The sequence below is a fragment of the Mustela erminea genome, chromosome 6 (genome assembly GCF_009829155.1).
Source record: "Mustela erminea isolate mMusErm1 chromosome 6, mMusErm1.Pri, whole genome shotgun sequence".
Classification (NCBI taxonomy): Eukaryota; Metazoa; Chordata; class Mammalia; order Carnivora; family Mustelidae; genus Mustela; species Mustela erminea.
Genome location: NC_045619.1, coordinates 131,931,445 through 131,952,415, shown reverse-complemented (window position 1 = coordinate 131,952,415; position 20,971 = coordinate 131,931,445). Strand labels below are relative to the sequence as shown.

At 37.1% G+C, this 20,971-nt stretch overlaps 1 protein-coding gene across 10 annotated transcripts in view; it reads right to left on the bottom strand.

The window, feature by feature from the left end:
• WAC (WW domain containing adaptor with coiled-coil) overlaps positions 1-20,971 on the bottom strand; it is an 83,978-nt gene that overhangs the window by 59,390 nt on the left and 3,617 nt on the right. The window lies entirely within an intron of this gene.

Here is a 20,971-nt window from a genome sequence, read left to right as displayed (position 1 = left end):
TCAAGCCTCGCACAGGATTAGAAAAAAAAAGAGAAAAGAGAAGACTGCTACATATAACACTGGAGCAAAGTAACATGACAGCAGGGAAAAAAATGAAGAAAAATAATTTCACAGAGGTAGTTTTCTCTCTCGAGACTGAGCCTGCTAAATCTCATATACCTTATATAGCTCATTATAATACTGTATGATATTAATACAGTCTTATAATGCTGTTGTTATACTGCCCCAATATGATTTACACTGGCATTGAAAATGCATTAAATTATGCCTAATAATTTATAAGTCAACTACACAGGTACTCAAAGCTAATTTCTAAACACCTCAGGGTATAACCATCTGTTTTTAAGAGAAAAAGTCTGCTTCAAGTTAAATAATTTTGACTTTAAGTAACCTTTTCAGAAACATAACTAAAGTATCCAAGTGCCAGTCCCAAATGTTTAGAACAATCTCCAACTTAAAACTCTTACACAGTAAATGGATCTTAAAACAGCAAAGTTTTCACTTAACAAAACTGTGAGAAGGTAGGAAAAAAATAGCTGTCCTCAACCCAAAATAACCCATTCACATTCAGGCTAAGAACTGAGTGCTAATGTAAAACAGTTCTCAATTACTCTAACACACACCTAAAATTTGTTGATGCAACCAAAGCACTAAGACAAAAGAGGCATTTCCCTAGAAAGAAGGGGTTTGTAGATGCTACAATACTCTACATTATGTTTCTGTGGTTCAAATCACAGACCACTCCCAAGGTTCTCTAGTATAATCCCAAGTTGCAAATGTCATTAAGAATTATAAGGCAAGGGGGAAATTGGGGGGGGGGGGGGTGAACCATGAGAGACTATGGACTCTGAAAAACAATCTGAGGGTTTTGAAGGGGCGGGGGGGGGGAAGGGAGGTTGGGGTACCAGGTGGTGGGTATTATAGAGGGCACAGATTGCATGGAGCACTGGGTGTGGTGCAAAAATAATGAATACTGTTATGCTGAAAATAAATAAAAAATAAATTTCAAAAAAAAAAAAAAAAGAATTCTAAGGCGAGGGGCACCTGAGTGTTTTCGGTCAGTTAAGCACCTGCTTTCCGCTCAGGTCATGATCCCAGAGTCCTGGGATCCCAGGGTCCTGGGACCAAGCCCCACATCAGGCTCCTCGCCCAGCAAGGGAGCCTGCTTCTCCCTCTCTGCTCGTGTGCACTCTCTCTCACTCTAGCTCTCAAATAAATAAAATCTTTAAAAAAAAAAAAAAGAATTAGAAGGCATGTGAGTATCAACAACTCCTCACAGATCCTGGATCAATCCCAAAATGTTTCATACTTGCCTCCGGAAAAAAGGCAAGGGTACTTCTGCACTCTTGAAGAGCCCACGTTCTCTTAGCATCAAAATTATAACTTAAATTTTTTCAAAGTTTTACAATATGTTTAAATTAAATGTTAAGTTTTAAATTAAAGTCTATCCCAAACTTTCTGCCACTAATCATGCCACAGAATTCTTAGTTCCTCCACTCCATTATTAACCCTTTCATTCATGCAGCACAAAGAAAGGGTTGTCAAACTTTATGTACACCTACATGACTGTCAGAGGCATGTTAAATATGAGACATCCAGGTTTCATCCAGCTGATTGCTGAGGAGGACTCAGTGGCATTTTTCAACACTCCAAGAATTCTGGAACAAGTCCATGAACCACAGTTGCACATGCTTTTGACCATAAGGGGGGAAAAGAAGTTGTAATGTTTCTCCAAAAATGTAATAAATACAGATTTCTCGGAAATAATGTTCTAAAGAACACTGAAAAAACTGGTAGACTAGTTAAGGTTACTGGTAGTGTATTTCATACTGTATGTTCACCTTCTATGAAAAAGAAAAAACTAGACTCTAATTTACTGCATCTGACTTAGTCTTTAAGATTCAGTATTTAGTCCTCTGGTAGGATAAAAAAGATTAATAAGAAACCAAGCATTTGAACCATCTGTTGCTGTCGCGGATAAGAACCACAGTACCACAGATGTCACTGTAATCCTTCTGATTATTCCAGTCAATTCATTCAGCTCATTATTACTCTCTAATAATTACTCTAAATCACACATTTTATATATCATTTTCAAACTACCTAAACAATAGTAGAAGATACCAGATATTCAGTAAGAAGGAAAAGCAAAGACAGACTGTGAAGCAGGAGTGTGCATGAAATGCTCAAGAACTACAATGATGTCAGTAGGGTCAAAGCTGAGCAAATGAAAAGTAAAATGAAAGCCGGAGAGGTAACAATGGGGAAAGGAACAAATCACACTGGGCCAGTGGGCCACTGGAAGGACATCTGAGAAGGCTTTGAGTAGAGGAGCAATTTGATATGACCGCTGTATGGAGAATAAACTGAAGAGCTGAAGGTAGTAGGAGAGCAGACGGACTGGCTTAGGAAGCTCAAGATACTGGCCTGAGCAACTGAGAGGCTGCATTTCCTATTTAACAAAATACAGAAAACTGGGAAAAGCAGGTTTGAGAGGGAAAAATGAGAAGCTGAACTCTGGGCACTACCATATAATCACCAGAAATAAAGTGTTACATGTGATAACAGATGTGCTAAGCAACCTATACTGGAGACTGCGAGGTTAGAGGAAGTGAACTTCTAAACTGAAGCCTAAAAAACAGGAAGGAATTAACAAGGCAAACGGGGCTGGAGGAGAGATCTTTTTCTAAAAGGAACCAGCATGTGTAAAGTACCCATGTGTGACAGAACTCATTATCTTCAAAGAACTAAAGCATATAGGAGGGCTAGAAAATTAGAGATGTAGCAAGCTGTTCAGTACATTTGTACTTTATCTTAAGAGCAATGGGAAGACACTGAAAGATTTTTACATAAGGAAGGAGCAAACGTGTACTTTCCTTAAAAGGTGATTCGGGCTGTGATGCGAAGAATGAACTGTGGGGTAGGGAAGGGGCAGTATGCCACCGCTTTAATTCAAGCAGAGGATCAGGATCTGATAAAAAAATGAATAGATTCAAAAGCTATTTCAGAGGCAAGATCTAACAGACTCAGTAAGTGGATACCCAGGATAAGGGAGGTCAACAGCACTGAGAGAATCAAGAGCTAAGGAAAGGAAACCAAGATGCAAAGAAAAGTGAAGCTCATACAACTGGTAAACGCACAACCAGGACGTTTAGCCCAAATCTCAGTGCTCATTCCATTCCGAAGCTACATAAACCTACACAATATTACAAGTATTTACTCATGCCAGATATCTACATTTTGAAAAATTCATTTTCACCAAAAATAAATTGTCAAATTTTAACTTACACATTAAACGTAAAACCTGTAAGGTTTCTTCCCACAGTTTTAAATGGCACTACATAACATAATGCCTGTTTTATAATTTCCATATCTCCTCCAACAAGTAAAAACCAGAAAAGTCTCTACTTTTAAAATATAAAGAATAAAAAAGACTTTATAAAATATGGAATTAGTAACTCTTTCATTTTTTAAAAAGTAAATCCAACCCACAAGAAACTAGTGTTTGACCAGTAGATTAAGTTTAAATTGTTTAATAGTCTTATTTGGAGAATCTATCCTGACTTAAAGCAAAAAATGAATTCTGTATTTGGTGGGCAACTTAAGACTTAATAAACTGGAAATTTCTTTTGATATGGCTAAAAAAAACACCATTTTTATGTAAACAAAATATGATTTCTACCTTATATACAGTAAATATACAGTATATATATACAGTAAAATATACAGTAAAAACTTCCTAATGGGATTTGTTTATAACGTTCTTCAAAAATGTCGACCTTGTTTCTCAATTTAAACTTAAAAAACGCAAAGAAAACTATCATTCTCTTCTACCTTTCTCTAAATAAACACTGGTGGAAAACATTCTAAAGGTCCCCACACAAACAAATATCATACTTCTGGCAGGAAGACTGTTTTAGTTACCAAGGAATGGCAGGGCACAGAGCGAGTAACAAAAATCGTATTAAATCACAAGAAACAGAAGGTTCTCATGTACACATCTCAAGCTATTTATCTGGAAAGGACCTTGGAGATTATCAGTTCAACTTAGTGAAAAAAGGGAAAAGAAAACAAAAGCAGTAGCTAAGAAGTTAGATGAGTATGATCTGCCCATGATTACAAGGCTAATAACCAGCAAAGCAAACTAGAATATTCACATCAATACCAGTAGGCATGTTTTCCACTTTACATGTTTTCAGCTTAATTCTTCTTATCAAGTTAACTGATCTATCTCTGTAGCAGCATAGCATCCTGAAAGATACATTATATCCAAACCCCAAAAGGAACTTTTTCATAGACAATTAGAATACAGTAAATATCCAAAGAGTTCTGGCTCTATGACTCAATATTTATGTTTTTGATGCTTTAAATTTTATCTGGTTATAGTTCCTTAACATGATGCTTTGACATGTATATTAAAAACTCAAAGGCCAGGGCCCCTGGGTGGCTCAGTCAGTTAAGTGTCTGCCTGTCTTCAGCTCAGGTCATGATCCCAGGTCCTGCAGGATCAAGCCCCACATTGGGCTCCCTGCTCAGCAGGAAGCCTGCTTCTCCCTCTCCCACTCCCCCACTCCCCCTGCTTGTGTTCCTTCTCTCACTGTCTCTCTGTCAAGTAAATATATAAAATCTTAAAAAACAAAAACAGAAAAACAAAGGCCAACCAATAAAGTTCTTCTGAAAGAACAGTACACATAATGGAAGCTCTCTATATGCTTCTCTGCCTTCCTCAATTGATACTAATTGATAACTAAATCTTAATTGATACTAATCTAATTAAGTGATTAACAGATAATTTTAATGATATTAAAAGGATTACAATGTTTAAAAAAAAAAAAAAAAGACAGGGCTAACAAACCAAAACTTGAGTACCACTTTGCCCAACAAAAAGACTTTTCTCCACTTACTTTGATCAATTCTGAGCCTAGAGGAAAAAAAAATCTTATGATACACCATTCCACCATCTACAAAAATAAATGGTGCTTTTCAAAGCCAGAAGACAGAAAACCCACACATATCCTTCAGAATAAACACAAAGAAAAAACTGGAAAAGTGACAATGCGATTAAAAAACATTAGAATACTCACACACAAAAAAATTAAGAACCTTCCAATTATTCACCTTAAGACTCTCTAATGTCAATTCTCAATTTTACTCCTTGAGAAACTATTTCTGAGCCTATAATACATTCACTCATTCTTTTTAAAAACTGTATTTATTTAATTTGACAGAGAGAAAGAGCACAAACAGGAACAGCAGAGGGAGAGGGAGAAGCAGGCTCCCCACTGAGAAGGGCTCCATCCCAGGACCCTGGGACCATGACTGGGGCTAAAGGCAGATATTTAACCAACGGAGCCACCCAGGCACCGTTCACTCAAACATCTTAAGCTAATTCTTTAATCACTCAAGATGGGTTTGGGTATTAAAGACAAGGAGTAATTCAATGAAAATACTGATAAGAAAGATGGCTGGCTAATGTTTCCTATCAAAAACTGTGAGATTAAAGAGAAATTAAGAATGATCTGCTACTGTGGCTCTTGTTTTCAACAAAATTTGAGTTCAATTCCAATAGGCTTTCAACTGAGCCATTGCTGGGTAGGAATAGCTTATACACACCTTCAAAGAGTTTACCTTTTTTTTTTTTTTTTGTAAAGATTTTTATTTATTTATTTGACAGAGAGAGAGAGATCACAAGTAGGCAGAGAGCCAGGCAGAGACAGAGGAAGAAGCAGGCTCCCCACCGAGCAGAGAGCCCCATGCGAGGCTAGATCCCAGGACCCTGGGATCTGACCTGAGCTGAAGGCAGAGGCTTTAACCCACTGAGCCACCCAGGCGCCCCTACCTTTTATTTTTTTAAAGTAGGTTCCACAGTGGTCTGCCCAACACAGGGCTTGAACACACTATCAAGAACTGAGCGTGATCCAGAGTAGGATGCTTAATGGACTGAGCCACCCAGATGCCCCTCGAAGAGTTTACTTTAAAAAAAATCATAGTTTTACTGTCAAAATGCACAAATTCAAGAGCTAAAGTATGCCATGTTATAGCTGCATCCCTTTTCTTCCCAGATTCAAAATGATCTTCAGTTAACATTTTAGTCACTTTCAGGAATAAAATCACAACACAATGAATCACTAATTAAAAATAATTAGAGCAGCAATTCTCAAGGGCTTACCCTTGAGATATGGAACACTGCATAGCAGAATTTCTAAGGAAATTCTTAATTTCGATAAGCTTGAAAAACCTACTCACTATTCAAATATAGGGTTATAGTTTGAAAACAGACTAATAACAATTAAAAAACAAAAATATCCAACCCATTATTCTGCCTAATATACTACAGAAAGTACAACTCTTTAATGGGGCATGAACTTAATAGGGTTTGAGAAACACTAATTTAGGAAACAAACAGATAAAATTGATAAGAAGTTGCAGAATTTAAAATATCACATGTCTCTTTTTAACAAACTTACTGATATTAGTCTAAAAATCAGAACTACTTAAGGGAGTAGTAATAATGTGGTGGAATTAACTTACCAATTATGCACACAATATTTTTTAAGTTCATAACTAAAACTTTATGTGTATTTTCCTGGAGGTCTGAATAAACAATTTGCTTCCTTCATAAACAGTACAAAAGCAACTTCAACCACTTTAGAAGTTCTAATTTTACTCTTAACTGCACCTGAAAAATTAACTTTAACTTGAAACCAATTAATTCCCTGAAGGTTATTACCACTCACTTATTTCTGACACGTACTAGACATGTCAAATGGCATGTAAGATATTTACCATTATTGAACACCTACATTTACATGCCAGGTCCTGATACAATAAAAATTAAACCCGTCTCTACCTTCTCAGAGCTTACAGTATAGGAGGCAAACCACATATGCAAACAATCAAAATTCCCTATAAAAGAACTGATTGAAGAAGGTTCAAGGAAGTCTTCACACAATAAAGAACTGGGATCTTGAAGGATTCAGAGGCTTGCCAAGAAAAAAAAATGTGGTAGGACAAAGGACAGTTTTAGCTTTGAAAACATACAGGAGGGCAACAGCAATTTGATGTTCTAGGACTGGGGAGGTAGATTTACATGACAGTAGTAGAGAGAGAGGGTGGGTGGGATGAAGTTTGGACTCCTGGCAAGGATGACTCAGATGATTTTAAATTCTTCAAATTTTCAAGCTGTATTTATAAGCAAAAAAATCTATTCCGAAATGTCAGATTCTGGTGTGAACGTAACAGTGTTTCCTTTTCATTTGTGTCCTCGAAGTACACCAGACAGGAATATTTCCCAATTAGATACGTGAGGAAGGAGAGAAATCATATATTTAGAGACAATTATGTTGCCAAAAAAGTATCAGTGAAGACTTTAAGGGTTAATGAAGAGAACAGTATGTTTAAATTTTGTCTAAAGTTTTTACTCAGACAGCAATGCATAAGGAATTAATAAACAAAAGATCTGTTAAAATGATGCTGCAATCATTAAGAGGACAATTAGGTCTAGAATTCCCCTCTGAAGATAGAAGTAAAGGAAAAGGGAATCGAGGATGACTTCCTAGAAGCAGTAACACCAGAATAATCAATTCAGAACAGATTTTAAGGAAAGTTTTCTATGGGATGCCATATCAAACATGCTGAGTAAGCAAAAGGACAAGTGGCCCTAGAAACCAAAGGGTAGGATTTAAAGAAAAAGCAGCAGCAGGGACAACACCGCAGGGAATACGACGTGTTCAGTGCAGGTAATGAGATGAAAACAGCATAGAACAGAAAACTGGCATCATAAGATGTATGTATACACACATACCTACATATATACATCCATCAAAGGAAAAATCATTCAAACAACTTATGAACTGAAAGTGGACGTGTTAACCAGAGATCATTAGCAGCCTCAAAAAAAGAAGCTCAAGTGAGGAGAGAAGCAGCTTAATAGCAACAGGCTAAATTTAAATTAATTAACATTAAAACCTCAATTTCGTAGTTCTACTTGCCACATTTGAAATGTTCAATTGAGCACATGTGCCTAGTGGCTACCATATGAACAGCTCAGACTTTCTACATTTTCAACCACACAAACGTTAGTCTACTAAACAGTGGCTAACCTAGACTCTCATTCCCAAGTGCAAAAAGTCAACTACAAACAGCAAACGTCTGTGGAACCCAATAATGTGGAAGCACCAAACTCAAAGAGAAAACCTTCTGAGGAAATACATTTGACATGGAAAAAAAACGAAGATATAACTTAAATTCCTAGAATATTTCTACTGATTCAGATTCATAAAACTGTAGGTTTTAAAAAAAGTAGACTGTCCAAAATAAAACTTTCAATAGGTGAAATGAACACTTTTTAAATTTAGATTTTATTTATTTGCCAAGAGAGACTGAGACAGCAAGAGAGAGAGAGCACAAGCAGGGGGAGCAACAGGCAGAGAGAGAAACAGAATCCCCTGCAGAGCAGGGAGCCCAATGCGGGACTCGATCCTAGGGATCCCAGGACCCGGGGGGATCATGAGCTGAACCATCTTTAAATCATAATCGCTTCTCTCTCTGCCTCTGCCTGCTGCTCTGCCTGTGTTCTCCCTCTCTCTCTGACAAATAAAATCTTAAAAAAAAAATCTGTTGTAATTTATTATATTAGTAAACTGAAAAAGAACCATATGACCATCTTTCTTAACAGTTACACAAAAAACTAAGATTCAAGATTCATTCCTGATAAATACTCTTGGCAAACTAGGAAATGGAAAATGTCTGTCTTAGTAAAATATCTACCAAAAAAGTTAAAAGCAGCATTCTCCAAGGTGAAACTATATTAGTATACCCATTAAAGTCGGGAACAAAAATGTTACATTATCAACACAATACACTTTATATGGATGCCTACCTTTGGCAATAAACATTAAAAAAAATTATCGAGGCAGGAAAATGTATTTAAATACATCTAGAGGGGCGCCTGGGTGGCTCAGTGGGTTAAGCCTCTGCCTTCGGCTCAGGTCATGATCTCAGGGTCCTGGGATCGAGCCCCCCATCAGGCTCTCTGCTCAGCAGGGAGCCTGCTTCCTCCCCTCTCTCTCTCTCTCTCTCTCTGCCTACTTGTGATCTCTGTTTGTCAAATAAATAAATAAATAAAATCTTAAAAAAAAAACTTTAAAAATAAATAAATAAATAAATGCATCTAGATGTTTTTGAAAAACAAGGGGACTGCCCTAACAAGAAGCAAAATATGCTAAAAATCTGTTATAATTTAGGTGGAACCACATGAAACTTGAGATTTTTTTTTTTACTTACAGAACAGCAATATTGTATGATTTAACTTCATATAAAACTATAGCGAAGGGCTGCAGCAGAATCGTATATTCTACCTTTCATCAACACTGCTGTCCTAATTATTTATTTATTTATTTGAGATAGAGACTGTGAGCACAAGCTGGGCTGCGGGATGCAGGGTAAGCAACAGACTCCCTGACCCCAGAACCCCAGGACCAAGACTGGAGCCAAAGGCAGATTTTCAACAAACTGAGGCACCCAGGTGCCCAGCTGTTCTAATTTTAATGAAGAAATACAACATGCAGTTAGCAGGAATGTATAATGACTACCCTGAACATGTTTTCATTGTAACTGTTTTCTCTTTGGATAATGTCCTACTGATTTTATAAAAATTAAAGCAACCTTTTTGTTTTAATATAGATAATGTAAGATGTTTTTAACGCAACCATTCTATGTTATCAAAACAAAAATGAGAAGTGCCCACATTAGTGAAATTTTGGTATGGTGGTTCCCATATAGCAAAATTCTAAACAGGATAATAAAAGCCAACAGAAGTACCCAGTAACATAACATGTCTAAAATCTAACTTTGTAGGCTCCCATGCCCGGTATCTTGGATTCTCCCAGTGTATCAGGTTCAAGCTTGAGCTCTTCCTTAGCATTTCTAAACATGATATCAAACTACTCATATCAACTGTAATTCTCTTTAAATTCTACTTCCACCATCTTAATCCAAATCCTAACCACAATTAATGCTAGTAACATACGGCTTTATATAACCAAAAGTTAGCTAATGTGCCCAAAATCAGCATACAAGACAACCATTTCAAATCCTAAATGTGTAATGTGCCAATGTGCAAGAGCACTGGGGGCAGGTAGCTTCCTTAACTATGCTAATAACGTGCTGACGAAGTCAATTAAACAGGCAGAATTAACAGCTCTCAACAGTTCTCCTGCTCAAGACTGACCACATTTATTTTAAGACTTTCCATGAACTACTTTTATAGTTACAATGAAAATCAACTAATACACTAAATTAATTAAACAGTAAGGTAAGTTTTCCACCTCCTAATGTCTGTACTGAAAATCAGTTTAAATATCGCAATACTAAAATGAGTGCTGCATTCTGAAGCCTGTTCTTCCCAAGAAATCAAGAACATCCCTACATATCAGTCAGTGTCTGGGACTCACCCACTTCTTGTCAAGGTAGTAACAAAACTGGCCCAAATCAATGGGGAGATTTTGAAGATTAAGCACTTTGTCCTGTTTTTCCAAAATAATCAACACTGACATTTAACAGTTATATCAAAAGGAAACTATCATAATTACACAAAAACAAAAAATTAAGGTTAGTCTATAGTTTCACTAAGTACAGCTTTGTGACTTAACCCTTAGTATTTTTTGTAATTTAAATGTCCCATGACTTACAGACTCATATATTTATGCACAGAGTATTAAATACAACTGCTTTAAAACCCTGGTAAAGAGCCAAAAAACAGCAGGAACAGAAACTGAACCAAACCACCACAGAAAACGCTACAGAAAAGTAGTGAAGAACACTATTTTTTTTTTTGAGCTTTTATTTGACAGAGCTCATATGCGTGCACACAAGCAGGGGGAATGAGTAGAGGGAGAAGCTGACTGCCCACCAAGCACGCAGCCTGATGTGAGACTGCATCCCTGGATGACCTGAGCCCAAGGTAGACACCAAACTGACTGAGCCATCCAGGCACTGGAAAACCCTACTTCCTGCACCCTATCATACTGTGCAACCTCCTAGCTTTTTCCTATTACAAGCAGTGTTCTCATGATCAACCCGCACACATTTTTATGAAGTTGGAAGAAGTCTGCAAAATTATTCTTCACAAATCTACTTAAAGAAAATGATTTGTTAACACCTAAAATCAGCCTCCGTATACTAACAGATGAAACCTATTTTTCAAACAAAAACTAAAAGAAGTTTACTACTCAACAGTCTCAAGACAACAGAAAAGCACAGGGACTAGGAGGGTGGGGGGCGGGGAGGAGGAGGATACAGAGTGCCAGAGACAGCTCTTTATCTAAAAAGTAATAGCAACAGCTCCTGATACTACCCAAATATATTTCACTGGTCTGCCAGTTGCTGATACCGGTTAGAAACTTCTCTACTGTCCAGAATTAGTTCTACAGTGGGGCATTAGATGTCTGTGCCACAGGATACTAAGCTAGCTATGTAATGTGTAACTACATACAAACTGTATAATCTATAAATCAGGAAAGAAGATCAAAGAGAAGAAAATTCTTTAAAATGCAACACATTAACATATGATCTGGCAAACCACCCTCACTAGACTTCTAGATCCCGAATGATAAAATTTTGTAATGCCCCACACTCAAAGAGATCCTCCTCCTCTTCCATGTACTCTCCCTAGACCTGCGGGTTTATTAAGTATCTAAAATAAATCTGTGTTTATTTAAAAATTCAGTTTTCTAGGCTATATCCCCTACTGCTCTGACTCATGGTAATTCAGAGGGAGTCAAAGTACCTGTCATTTTAAAAGCTTCTCAGGTGATTCCAACAAAGCAGCCAAATCTGGAGGAGATTATCCTTACATGTATTCTAAAAATCTGAACTGTGGGATCCTGGGCTTGAGCAGGCACCAAGTCAGAAGTGCCCTGGAGCCCCCTTCATGTAGCTCTCACTTGCCAGGCTCTTCAGTTTGGCAACCGAAATACCCAGTGTTTTCCTTCCTAACTCTATAAAGAATAGTTTGAGACCTATAGTGGCTGACCTGATACTAACTTAGTCACAGGAAAAAGAGTAAACCTAATCATTTAGGGTGTCACAGTCCAGGCACTTAGCTATGTGCTTTCAAAGCGTTTTAGATGCATAATTTCCACAACAATCCTAAGGGAGTGGACACAGAAACTCAGATTTTGTAGTGTACCTAGCTAGAAGTATCAGAGATTAGATTTAAACATCAATCTAGCTGAAAGACTTCAATACATTGTTAAGAATAGAAAGAAGTATCAGTATCTAAGAATCAACTAGAAAGTATTCCTACTCAGTCCTCTGATACTGTCCATACTAAGTGTCCACTGAACCCACTACACAAATATTAAAACCCCAAGAAAAAGCATAACAGAATATGAAACCATTTTAATAAAAATTCTGGAAAAGCTATTTATAAAATCTTTCTGATATTTCAGAACAGTAAGTGTCTTATGAAAACTATTTTAACTCCAAATGACAGGATTTAAGGCAGTTTTATTTTCCTCCTTTCTCTAATTTTTCTATGATAAATGTGTCCTACCAGAGAAAAATTTTAGTACAAGAGCACTGTATAGTTCAAGGATTCATGAACTCTAACCATACCTTGCATTTACATGGTATTTCAGAAATCAGGCATATGAAAAATTTTAGGGAAATAGGGAGGTATGTGTAAAGCTAGACCAACAGTCTTCATATCCTCCAGAACTGTGCTGTCCAATCAATAGCCACTAACTACATATAGCAAGTAAGCACATGAAACGTGGCTAGTCCAAACTGAAAGGTGCTACAAAGTGTAGAATACTGGATTTCAAAGACTTTACCGGGGGGGGGGGGGGGGGGGGGGGGGGGTAAAGAATCTTATTAATAGCTTTAAAAATATCAAGTACATGTTGAAATGATATTCTGGACATACCAGGTTATAAAACACACTAAAATTAATTTTGCTTTACTTTTACTTCAACGGAACTACTAGAAAACCACACATGTAATTTGCGTTGGTGGCTCACATTAACTAGAATATGCATTTTAGCCAAGATCCCCAGGTGAATATTCTACACATTCAAGTTTCAGAAGCACTGTTCCAGAAAACTACAATTTCATTTCCCTTAAATCACAGTAACAATTCCAGTATTATTCTAGCCACCCATTTACTGAAATGCTACAAGATGTCAGGCACTCTTCTATGCAAGAGTAAGACAAGTTAACGAAATAAATTCACTCCCTGTTCTTTCTGGTAGAGTATATTCCACAGAAGACAAGCAAAGAAAAGCTGAGATATAATCAGTTCAGCTATTAACACTTGTATTTGAAAAATGCACATTTGTTCCAGCACTATTGATAAATCAAGAAATTATCTGAGCATAACACAAATTTCCCACTTATCAGCAGTTTCACCTGTGAGAAACACTAGCTGTACCCAGACGAACCAAGCTACATAGGATTTACAAGGCACACACCCCAAACATCTGCCAGCTACCTCAATTCATCCTATGAGTTATGAATCATATCCATCCACAGTTAGTTTAACAACTTTCAGAGGGTTCAGATACCCCTCCCTCCATCACTTCAGAGTAACTCACAAGCTGCAGCCCTTTCAGAAGATGCCCACCTCCCACAAGCTCATTTCAGGTCTTTATGAACATAAAGTACTATGTTTACTGAACTGTAACTGTACTCCTTAATCATTTAATATGTCATGCTATGATTTTCATTGGATTCCTGTCTCTTTCATGTGCCCCTAACTACATTTTTCCCGTAAATTCTGTGGTGGGATTTTGCATAGCATGATGACTTTCAGGAACACGCAAGTCCTATGAAGTACAAGGCACAATACTCAGTGAAAAGGACAGAAAGTGATGGACATGTCTATTTCAGAGTCATCAGGAAGGACAGGGATGGCCCCTGGGAGATGGTGACATTTAAGCACATCACTGAAGAGCACACCACAAGGACACACAAAAAGATGATGTTCTAGAGAGGAGCATAAAATGCAGTACTCTTGAGACAAAAAAAAACAAACTTCTTTCTCTAAGGCCAGAATGGACAGGGCAGCACAAACCAGGACAAGAGTGGTAGGTGAGGAAGCTAAAGAAACACCCAGACACCACATTACACAGGGTCTTTTATACGCCTTCCTAACAACAGGGAGTCACTGGATGGTTTTCAGAAAAAGAGTGATGTGAGCTGACTGGCATTTTAACTGGACCACTGTGGACTGCGTGGGGGAAGTAACTCTGTGATGCAAAAAAGAACACCATTCGAAGGCTTCTGCAGAGTCCTGGTAAGAGAATGTGGTAGCTAGGAGTATAATAGTTGTATTTGAATGGTTGTATTTGAAGCACTGAGAAGTGGTTTTAACTACAATCCAAGTGAAGTATTTAAGCTACTATTAATTGTTAAAACTGGAAAGCTAGGCTCTTAGCTATATATAACACCCTAGCTCTACCTTCAATTAACAGTCCGAAGTATTCCCATTTAAACAGGAAAAATCCTCATCAAAGGGTTGTTCTGGGATCAGATGAAAAACAGTATAAAAGCGTTTTCAAAATTATGAAGCATCCCATAAAGAAGTAGAAAAGAGACTCTTCTGAGACATTTCCAAGACCTACATAACTGGTTTTGAAATGATTAACGAATAGTGTCTCCAATACTTAGTACAGAGTTCCAGAAGCAGAACAGTTACAGATGTGGTCCTACATACAGAATCCCTGTAAAGACGCCCCAATTCATTGCTACTTCCCTCTTTCCAGCATAACAAAATGATAATCTACATACACAACCATTCTGCACAACAGAAGGCAATGAGCAAACACTTAACATTGAAATAATCTAGTTTTCTGTGAATTATGGGCCAAAAATCCTTAGTATGGTATACCAAATATTTTAAATATATCTTCCACAACTAAAAAACAGTTCAATTAAGACTGCCTTAGAAGATCAAAGTGAGGGGTGCCTGGATGGCTGAGTGGGTAAGCCTCTGCCTTCCACTCAGGTCATGATCTCAGGATCCTGGGATCAAGCCCTGCATCGGGCTCTCTGCTCAGCGGGGAGCCCGCCTCCCTTCTCTGCCTACTTGTGATCTGTCAAATAAATTAAAATCTTAAAAAAAAAAAAAAAAAGAAATACCACTGTATCATTAACAATACATAATCAACCATCTCTTTAAAAACAACAAAAATGTCGGGGCGCCTGGGTGGCTCAGTGGGTTAAGCCTCTGCCTTCGGCTCAGGTCATGATCCCAGGTTGCTGGGATGGAGCCCCGCTGCAGGCTCTCTGCTCAGCGGGGAGCCTGCTTCCTCCTCTTTCTCTGCCTACTTGTGATCTCTCTGTCCAATAAATAAATAAAAATCTTTTAAAAAAACAACAACAAAAATGTTAAAAAGTGATGATTAAGACAAATGATGGATGTGTTCAAATACATGCACATATGTCTAGGGTGTATGTATGTATTTTCTTAAAACAAAAACTGAAATATAAGGACCGCTAACCTGCCAAGCTTATTCTGTTTCTCTTGAAATGGAATAGCTATTTCCTGTGGTCTTTAAGTGAACTATGGAGATCCAAGGCAAACATATCTGCCTATTATCTTATTATAAAGCACCGGTCAATAAAAATAGGTAATATCTCCTATTTCACTGGACTGAAATCCAAGCTTTTAGTAAACTTTAGCTTCTGTATGAAATCTCCCAAGTTGCTCTGAGTACAAATGTCTGAATATGAAGGCCTGAGAAAAATGGCTGCTTCCAAACGAAAATATTGTTCAAACTCACTGAGAAAGTAAAACACTGATGTGCTATCTTGGTTCAAAACTACACACACATATAGTGCCAATGTCAATGCTATGGCTTTGATAAGGACTAAGTTAAGACACAACCACCAAGGAAGTTGGGTGAAAGCATCAAGATACAAGAGGATATGACTTTAATTCGTGCTACAGTAAAAACCCACCAAATAAGCTATCAACATGCCTAGATGTCTCCTGACACTGTAAACAATTTACCAGAGAATACCAATTTCTAGAATCAGATCTGCCACTATTTGTTCAATTTTACACAAGTAAATTTTCACTCATTTGTAAAACTGTAAAACGGATGGTTTATCTATTCTACCTTCCAAGAGCAACAGGAGGATCAAATGTGACTGTTAATTTTTATAAGGCTTTCTAGCATTACAAATGCAAAACATATTTCATTTTATTCAAAGCATAAAGTTGCCTGAAGAACCAAAAGCTGTGCATATTACACAAATATCAGCCTATCACCCAAGGTGAAGAGATTCAAACATTCTTAAATTATATTTTAAAAACTATAAAAGCACCAATTATCCCCAAATAGTCCCTACAGAACGATTTCTTCTAATGTTACATAGTATCTTTTGTTTGAAAATTAGACGAAAATACATTTCCAAATATCTCCAAATATGGCTAAATGACAAAACAAGATAAAAACTTTTACTATGCACGCTAGTAATTTTTTCAAGTCTGTAGAAACAATGGTTACTAAAACCACTAAAAGCAATTTTACTTTGTACTCGAAGATATCTAAATAAATGCTCAGGGAACCAATGAAGAGTATTTTTCAAGGAGTCAATTGAGTTAAGCTATCTCCCCCCAAAGAGAGATTTCTGACAAGTATTCCAAATGTATCTTATAATAAGTTTCTTACAAATAGTTCTGAAAGGGGATGTGAAAAATGGGACAACCCCCCAGAGGTTTAAGTTTTGTGGAACAGCTTTCCAGAATCTTTGTAAAGATACCTTCATTCCTAAACTGATCTGTACTATCATCATTCTTAAAGTTATGTGGGTAAAATCATCATTTAAAACAAGTCCTCAAAAAAACGTACTTCAGTAAGTTAAGAGAAGTGTTTTTAAAATTCCATGAGTACAAATTCAACACGTACTGTATGCTCATACTTCTGCGGTTTGGATGTCAGCTGCACTTTTAAAAACGTGTTTAAGCTATAAAAACAGACCTAATGATTGTACCTAAGATTCTTACTTTTTGATTATATTTTTTAGAAGACTGTTTTGCAAATAACTCCCAAATATATAAGAATAACTTGATTCACCAAGTTAAAGAATCGTTTAATTTAAACTCATGTAACATCCCTTAAATTATAATAACCTACGTTCTCTTTAATAAATCCAAAAAGGACAAAATCTAATTCTCTAAATCGTACATACTATAAGATTTTATTTATTTGACAGAGACACAGCAAGAGAAGAAACACAAGCAGAGTGAGGGGGGGAGGGAGAGGCAGGCTTCCTGCTAAGCAAGGAGCCAGAGATGCTCCTCTCAGCCAGCCCTGAAAGGAGTCCAATGCAGGACTCGATCCCAGGTCCCCAGAGTTGTGACCTGAGCGGAAGGCAGTTGCTTAACGACTGAGCCACCCAGGTTCCCCTGTATTAAGTCTTTTTTTAAACTAAAGATTTCTACAACTGACAAACCTCCTTGCTTTTACTTTTCCTAATGAATTACTTGAAGTCCTTTTATACATTACTTCCAAACTGGCACTTTCCAAGGAATGCCAATGTGCCATAAAAGAAATCTAGTCATCAATGTAAAAAATACACTGTGGTGTAGACAGATGCCAGTGAAGCCCAACCTTGATTTTGAGTCCCACATTTGTTTAATCAGCTTTGTAAAATGCAAGTTACAATAAATAAATAAATAAATAAATAAAAAGTTATATATCACATAGGCTCTTAAGGTAGTAAACATTTACTCAAGTCTTAAGGTCTTTTTTTTAATACCCCAAAATGGGGACTCCTGGGTGGCTCGGTGGGTTAAAGCCTCTGCCTTCGGCTCAGGTCATGATTCCAGGGCCCTGGGATCAAGCCTGCACATCGGGCTCTCTGCTCAGCAGGGAGCCTGCTTCCCTCTCTCTCTACTGGCCTCTCTGCCTACTTGTGATCTGTCAAATAAAAAAAATCTTTAAAAAAAAAAAGTAAAAAAAATTAAACCCTAAAATGAAAAGAATGAATTTGATATTAGACCAATAAACAATACAATATCCTGTTCTTAATAGTTTTTTTTTGAAAGATTTATTTGACAGAGATCACAAGCAGGCAGGCAGAGAAAGGGGGGAAGCAGGCTCCCCGATGAGCAGAGAGCCCAACGAAACGTGCAATGCAGGGCTCGATCCTGGAACCCTGAGATCATGGCCTGAACGGAAGTTAGAGGCTTAACCCACTGAGCTACCCAGGGGCCTCTACAGGATTTCTGTTGTGGTTTTTGTTTGCTTGTTTGTTTTTTAAAGATTTTATTTATTTGAGAGAGAGAGAACATGAAAGAGGGGAGGAGAGAGAGAAGTAGACTCCCCACCGAGCAGGGAGCCCAATGTGGGACTCAATCCCAGGGCTCCAGGCTCATGACCTGAGCCAAAGGCAGACACTTAACCAACTGAGCAGCCCAGGCACCCAGAATTTTGTTTTTGTTTTTTTTAAAGAGGGAGAGGGGGAAGGTGGGGAAAAGGGAGTGAATCTTAAGCAGGCTCCGCACCCAGCGTTGCAGTCCAACGTGGGGCTGGCTCTCACAACCCTGAGACGTGACCTGAGCTGAAATCAAGAGTCAAATTGACAGAGTTAACCAGGTGTCCCATAACCTGTTTTTAAATTAAGTTACTTACACGGGTGCACTGATAATCCAACTCACTGTGCTGAACTTCGGGAAATGGTTCTGACTTTACATATACGAATACTCATATATATCACAATTTATCTAAAAATCTTAACACAAATGGCTGTAAAAAAATCATACTTACACACTTTAAAAAATCAAGTTTCAAACACATATCAGCGATAAAAGAAAATATGGGAGCCAGTGAATAAAGACTAAAGAAGTATTAAATGAGGAAAGAATGACCACTTCACATCTTAACAGACACTCCAAACTCCGGGATGGAGATCTCTATTTCGTATTTATTACTACTCATACATCATAATTAAGGAATACGGCAGTCAGGCATACCAGAAGTGGTAGCTAGAAATGGAGCTATTTTACTAGTTAAAAGGTTCCAGAGGGAGGCAGATAAACAGTTAAAAAGCAAATCAGAAAGTGGGGCCTAACTTAGCAAATGACTGTTATCAGAAAAATTAGAAGTCTCTTACAAATGAACCATCAGCAACCAGATGCAAACAGAAAGAAAACTAAAAGCCTAGAAGTAAGTACACAGAGTTCATATAGGAAGCAAAATTAAAATCAAAATTGGAAAGAAAAAAAAAAAAGGAGTACAGAAAAAGTTAGCAGCTAGAACCACCACTAGCTGGCCAAGAGTCAAAGCCCTTCAAACTAGCTTCTCAAGGCCAGGATGACATTTTATCCTTCCTTTCAGGAATACCGTAAAATTGTTGCCCTGTGTTTGTTGAATGAATAAGCCACAGAATAGTCTTGGGGTTATTTCATTTGTAAAGGAATTATCAGGTATGGTTAACTGTGAATGTTCGAAGAAAGCATTTACAGAACTTTCCCAGGGTGCCTAAACTGACTTCCTCCCAGATCTGGACACAGAGGAACAAGATCACAATCACTAAAAGAAAACTCAAGATACTTATCTGTAAGGAGATTAAGTACCGCATCCTATTCTGTCACAATTACCAAAATTTTAGAAATAAAGCAGAGTACAATGCAAACAGCACCTGCCTTCCAAGAGCTAACATTTAAAATGAAATTCACTATAGAAGAATAACCGAAAATAGTATCATCTCGAACCCTAACACTAGAAAATTTACCCACAAAATTAAAAATATTAATAGTTTAAGTATTGCCATCAAAGAACTTTTAACAATTCAATAACCAAACCCACCTCCTACTGGTTATATACAAAATATTAATTTATCTGCATAAGTAGCACAAAGTTATAGCTATATTCAACAGAACTGTATCCCCCTTCCATACAGCACCAAGATTCTTTCATTTCAATGCTATCTTCTGACCATTATTAATTTCCTCAACCCAGTAACTATGGACAGAGGAGACCAGTGTTTCTGATTATCGGATTTCACGGAATAAAAATTATCTCCATCCTAAGAGGCAGAAAAAGAGGACCAGAAGATGCAGGCTATTTTTAAAAACTGAACAAAGCATTGAGAAGCTCATGGACAGAAAGCCACATGGCACTCATTTTAGTTTCCTTAGAAGCTTCCGAAAGCACAATTGTTGTATATATGTATCTCAAACATAATCAAAAGAAGATCTTATAGTGGGGAAAAAACACAATGTTTTATTTACTGCAGTGAAAATAGTTTGTGCCTCAATACATGCTTTAGACTTGAAATCTGATTTTTTGGTAAATTCTAGGCAAATTAAATCTGAAAATAGTTACAGAATGTGTTTACTTTTTCTTAGCCTCCTAGCACAAAGAGCTTGAGGCAGGGTAATAACTGAATAACAGCACTATATAAAAGAATGGAGACTAACTTTTAAAAAGTTCAATGTCTGTATGAACACAGTATAAAAATTACACTAATAAAATCCTGGAGAATACGGAAAACAACATTTTAAATGCTAACAACAAAAACCCAAAAGAATTTTCTGTTCACAGGTCATTTTTTTAGCTTGTAAACGATCTCAAAACCATACTAAGCTTTTAAATTCATAACTTATCAGTAAGAATCACATTTGAACTCCTTATAAAAATAAATTTAAACCTAAGAATCTCAAACGGAGTCAAATAAATTGAAGACTTTACTTGAAAAGGTGATAAAGTTCTTTTCTTGGAAAAATGTCCTGTATTTCTCTCATCGTTAACAAAGCATTTAGTAAGTTATATTCATAAACACATTCTCTTATAAGCCATTGGTATCCATTTTAAGATGCTCAGCTCAACACCTTATTTCTAGAGTGACTTGTTTATTAAGTGAATTGACAGAAATAAAATATTTTGATGACACAACCATACAGGGAAATATCACTGCAACCTACTATTTTACAGAGAGCTATTAAGTATATGTGGAA